Source organism: Triturus cristatus, chromosome 8 (genome assembly GCF_964204655.1).
Source record: "Triturus cristatus chromosome 8, aTriCri1.1, whole genome shotgun sequence".
Taxonomy (NCBI): Eukaryota; Metazoa; Chordata; class Amphibia; order Caudata; family Salamandridae; genus Triturus; species Triturus cristatus.
This window is the reverse complement of record NC_140591.1, coordinates 358,603,032-358,609,031: the sequence shown is the minus strand read 5'-3', so window position 1 is coordinate 358,609,031 and position 6,000 is coordinate 358,603,032. Positions and strand designations below refer to the sequence as shown.

Below are 6,000 nucleotides of genomic sequence, written 5' to 3'. Positions count from 1 at the left end.
CTTGCTGGGCCTCTTTATCTCTCTACCTTACTGATCCCCTGCTACTCCCTACCTTACTGAGCCTCTACTACCCTCTAACTTATTGAGCCTCTGCTACTTTCTACCTCAGCAAGTCTCTGCTATTCTCTACCTTTCTGAGCCTCTGCTTCTCTCTACCTTATTGAGCCTCTGCTACGCTCTACCTTACTGGGCTTCTGCTACTCCCTACCTTACTTAGCCTCTGCTACTCTCTACCTTACTGGGCCTTCTGCTACTCTCCACCTTACCAAGCCTCTGCTGCTCTCCTCCTTACCGAGCCTCTGCTACTCTCTACCTTACCGAGCCTCCCGAGCCTCTGCTACTCTCTACCTTACTGAGCCTCTGCCTCTCTCTACCTTACTGAGCCTCTACTACTCTCTACCTTACTGGGCCTCTGCTACTCTGTACCTTACCTTGCCTTTTCCAAATAAACAGTGGTGTCATGAAATTTGTAACTATCATAGATACAATGCTTACAACATGCAATCTGGCACTAATTACATGAGTTCTGCTTGTGTAGTAATAAGCTGAACATGGATCCAAAATACACCCGTCACACTGTGCACGCAACTACAATTCCCAGAATGCCAAGAGAATTAGGCAAAAAAACTAGAGGCAGTTGATTTATTCACACTTGACAAGTGACTAAATATTAGCTAAGACCATTGAGGTGTGCAATATCCCCATGCATGCTCACGTTTGTACACGGATAGGCGAGCTAGTACCACTAAATGTTACAACACAATGTTTCTACAGAAGTATGAAGAGAATTCTGCTTTTCAGACCACCAGGTGATCTTGGGCAGCTTGCGGGGTCTGACTTTGAGAGGAGCGTGATCTCATGTTGTATTTTTAGCAGGCTTTTGCTTTTCTTCATCGCCGCTTCTCCCGCCCTGTCTTCTCCCTCTCTGGCCGGTGCTTGCAGGAGGCTGCTGTAGCCCGAGGGGACTCTCCTCACACATACCTCTGTTGACATAGTTCCTGTGCAGTGCGCGAGCTCAAACGCCACATGCTTAAGGACTTCTGGGCTCGCGCTGAACCTCGGGAGACCCCTGGACTGCCGCTTCTTCCCTTCATTCTTCTTTTATGGAAAACCGCTGAAAAATATGGGTTCCCCCGGAAAGCAGGTACAGCTATCCCAAAAATACCCTCATGTTCGGAAACAGTTTTTCCTTCTTTGCAATCTTATAAACGCGTCCCGCGAACGGGTTTCCTGGAGCAGACAAAATGTATTTAGCAAGTCCTTTCCACTGTGTTTTCCTTCGAGACAAAATCCTAAAAATGTGAGTAATGTGGGGGTCTCTTACAGATGAAAAACATGACTACTTATCTGGACAATTTTAGCTCGTAAATATTATGTTTTACATACCGGGTGTGCTGCACAGAAGTACTGCTCTGTACTTACGTTGCTTTGAATGAACTTTGCTGGCAGTTCCGAACTCCACCATTACTAAATGACTTTTATTGCAGGCAGATTCAGGGGACGAGTTTCGCTTGATTCAATATTGGTAATTCTGATAAATAGTCCCGCGCTGTTGTAATTAAATAGACATAAATGAAATGTGGTTTCACTGGTCACGAGATTGGATTTGTTCTTGATGACGATGAATGAGAAAAGTTGCTATCAGAAAAGGCAGTTTTGTAACTTTCAAAAATAGAATTAGGACACGTGCAATTGGAATTATTTTTGCCACACCCTCGAAGCACAAATACATGTGTCCAGGTGAAACCAGGACACAGCGCGAAGGGCAAGTGAGTTACAGTGTCCGTTGAGTTTTGCTGAATGCTAATTTTTTAAGTTGCATAGACCACGAAACCACACACGAGCCCTGCTTGCTTAACATAGTCCCTTTTTGAGCTGAAGAACTGAAGTGTGAGATCAAGACATAAGTCCCAAACTGTGATACCCACCTGGGGCATGGGTCTCTCGTTAAAAGGCGGAGTCTCACGCCGCTTTCTTTTGTTGTAATAGGGTCGGTTTCCTTTATCATTAATCTTTAAAGTGTGTAGAAATGTGAACTCTAAGCTAACCCAATTAAATAAAAGTGTACAAATTACTCGAACCTCAAAAGAGTCTAAATTGTGCTCAGTTATGTATATATCAATTGTAGACATCAATTCACCAAAATGCCAGGGGAAGTCTCTTCACATGCCCCCTTGACCTTCACTTCCACTCACACATACATATGCTTATACATACACCCGCATTCACCCATACACACACATTCACACATACACACTCTCTCTTACATAAACACTGAAAACTGCAAGCATGCACTCAATAAGCATACCTTTAAAAGCATTTGTTTCTACTTACTCAGCTGCAAGGGAAAGTGATATTCCAGCTATGTGGACTCCATTTTTATAAACTAATAGCAAATAATGTAATATTATTCACTATTAGTGTAATAAAAATTTGACAAACAACGGCGTCAGCAAAGCCCCCACCGACGTCCATAAGGAAGAGCTGCTTCTGTTCCTGCCACTGATTTTGCCGCTGCTGACGCTAGGGGTCGCAAAGGGAGTGCCAGGGGTCACAAGGGGCATGCTGCGACCCCTGGCGACCCATAAATGACGTCCATGATAGTTATGCTATGAGTTCCAATGGAAACTCCAGGATAAATGAATGCGAAAGTCCAAGTTAGATGAATGAAGGTCCAGAAAGGCTGAGAGGAATACTTCATCAGACTCCTGATTTATGCTTTTTTACTTTAGCTGTGTATGATCAGTAAGGATTGTTTTCTATGTTTAATTTGAGTTGTAAGTGATGTCCTTGTGTGATCCCTAGGGGATGAATCGTAACTTGGCAAGGGGCTTGGTAGTCAATTAATCATTTCACTTAATTATACTCTTATAATTGCTGGTTTGTGTTTAACCAACAGCTTACTGTTGTTGAACTGCCCCATGAGGTTTATCCCTAGCGTAATCCACAGAACTGCATTAGAGTGGACTAACTAATTGCCTTGTAGATATTCTTTTGGGGGTTCATACCCCAAAATATGGAGTTCGGGTTCAAAAATTTCAAAAGCAAGTAAATCGCTCTCTGTCTGCTATACCACTGCAGGATTCTCTCTTCGAGAAGCTACTTTGATAGGGGATATTGTTTGGTGGCATCTAGAAGTAAACCCACCAGGAGGGGCGCTGTTCACTGTAAGTCCTTTTTTGGGTTTCATTAAGTTTTTAAGAGGTTTATTCAGACGTAAACTATAGGACAAGTCAGCCTCTTGCTGCCCAGGCCATTGGTTCCGCATAGTTAGGACCCAGATTCTGTGGCCCTCATTGCAAGCTGTCCAGTTTTTGGGCCAAACTTGTATCACCCCAAAAAGTTCTGACTCCACTATGTCGGAATTTATTGGGTCTAATAAATGACTCCAAATGAAGAGATGTCCCCAAGCAAGGAGACTAGCATGCATATTTAGGTGCTTATTGCACCTACATTGTATGTACCGATAATTATGAGGCATTTTCCACGTAATAAATGTTTTCAGGTTCAACCTGCCAAAACTTATGAGGGGAAAATTTCAGGCTTGCGTTATTAGCCTTGAAAACAAGGAGAGGGGACTCTCAAGGCCAAAAGGCTGGAGCACCCAGAAATACAAGTATAAAAGTATACGTGTCTCTTGGCTATTGATCAACGATTACTATCCTCTCAATCCTCAAACACACTCATGTTTACACTTCACTGTCCCCCTCAATACTGAATCTGTAAGAAGCATGTCATGAAACAAAAATGGTAAAATAAATCTGTATTTTAATAATCAATGTAAATTCATCCAAAGAATTTTTTATGTAACACAATAAATCATGCACATAAAAATCATATACAATTTAAAATGATAAAATCACAACACAATTTTTCACAATTGTTTCTAAAAAATTACATGCCATAAGAAGGAGAATGGTAATCGACAAGCAATGTGTCATACATCTGTTGATTTGGATTTGTCAAAGGCAGTGTCAGACATAAATCACTGATCCCTGTCTTTCCCTAACTGCACCAAATTTAACACTTTGAAAACAACAGGCGTCGACGCGTTTCGGTGGTGAAAACTTCACATAGAACCACCTTCCTCAGGACTCAAGCTATTTTCTCCTTGTGTGCATATGTGTTCAACTACGATGTCGAATTCACCTATTAGGAAAACATATTCATACACTATAAGATCCAGACTGGCAATCTAAAAGCCACCAAACTCTTGACTGCGATATTTGCGGCAACAGAAATTGCTGTGTGTATCGCAATGAAACTGGACACTTGTTACGAGGGCCTTACTGTGGCACCTAGTGTGACTGTGGTGGAAGCTTACTGCCTCCCTACTTCTAATAGAAGAACCCTTCTATTGGTGAATGGAGATGCTAGAGAAATGCCTGTGTTTACAATTACAACCGGGTGGAGCCACATCTCTCGGCCATATTCTGGCAAGCGGCATCCACAATATCAGTCTGGTTGTCACAAGACAATCTCGCTCCCACCTGCATACAAATCTGTCCAAACATCCTACCAACCATCTTTGCATTCTAAACATTTATATACCTTTATTATTTGGATTGCTTTATTTTATGAGTTGTGCAAAGTGTTGGTTATTTGGTAGTTTGTGATTATTACTTCCCTGTAAATTACTGTCCCTCACCCTTTATTTTGATGGAGAACTTAAAGGATTTTTCCATTTGCATCACCCACACTAATTCTTTTGTAGTTCTTTTTTTTTGTGCTCAGCTAGCAGCACCCATTTATTTACTTTTTTTACAATTGCATGAAAGCAGATAGTACCTGTAACATGAGAGTTTGGCACTTTAAACAAAGACAGCCAGCCACTCATTAATAAGTGTCACAAAACTATTTGAAGGAATGCCTGAATGAAAGAGCCCCCTGGACACACACACTTTGTTTCTACCAGCACTAGTTGCCCCCCAATATAATTAATAGATAATCAGTTACCATGTAATAGGATAAACTCCATTCCTGAGCCCTGGTGTTTGCTTACCTCTTTCTCTTTTAACCGGTGGCAAAACAATTCAACAAATAACCCTCCAGTTGATTATTATTAAATATTCTGCGCAATATTTTGCCCGAAATGGCACAAGCACTGGTAAGTCAAACCTGAAAAAGTGGACAAATTCAGACTGATTTCTAGAATGGGACTATTCACCGCTGTATATTTTGAAAGAAAAAGCCAGCTAAGGATAGTGGGACAAACAGTAGAAAAAGGGCAAAGAGGTGTGTTTCTGTATCTTTTTTAAAAGAACGAGGTTTGACTCCATGCTGATAACTGCTGCACTCTATCACCGTTTAAGGGCTACGTTACATAATGCCATTGTAGGAAAACAACCTTTTCTGCATGGTCACCCTAGAATGTTCACTTTTTTTCTGGACTCTGTTTTTACTGGTATTATGACTCTCTGCACTGTGGCACTACTATTCAGTGCCGCAGTGTGTGTGTGTGTGCATGCGTGTGTGTGTGTCTCCTACCCCTAAAATGGTACTGTTATTAATGGTTTCACCCAAATGACTTATTCATCTTTCCTGTAAGGCCCTTTTATCTTTCCTGGAAGGCCCCAGTAGATTGTATAGAAAATGCACCAGTGTACCAAATGACCAATGTGATATGTGGGCTGCATTGCTTGCTGTTAGTGAGGAATTGAGTGGTCAGTCATAACATCTGATTCCATTTTGCCTCTTTATATCTGACTCGGCACCAAAAAAGAGGTGAGCCCATTGGGCAGAGGAACCCTTCTGCCTCAATTGGACCTGCTGTGTGAGGCCCACTGTAGGGAGTGAAGCAAGAGCTAGAGCCATGTTCATTGCAGTCAGGGGTAGTTGACTGATACAGCTGTGGCCATGATGGGCCATTGCCCTCAAGTGCTAGAGTCCCTCACACAACAGGTAAGGAGAGTACCATCCAATCACCCATAGATAGCATGGCCTTCACAAGAACAGCACTTTCACTTTGAGTTGGAGTTGCAGCTCAACCTTTCAGAATTG

At 42.1% G+C, this 6,000-nt stretch overlaps 1 protein-coding gene across 1 annotated transcript in view; it reads left to right on the top strand.

Annotated features, from left to right (window-relative positions):
* The first annotated feature begins 1,006 nt into the window (after positions 1-1,006).
* Positions 1,007-6,000, top strand: part of STARD13 (StAR related lipid transfer domain containing 13) — an 802,429-nt gene continuing 797,435 nt past the window's right edge. The window contains exon 1 of the mRNA XM_085621689.1: positions 1,007-1,144. The gene's annotated coding sequence lies outside the window, so the exon portion shown is untranslated. The remainder of the gene's footprint in view (positions 1,145-6,000) is intronic.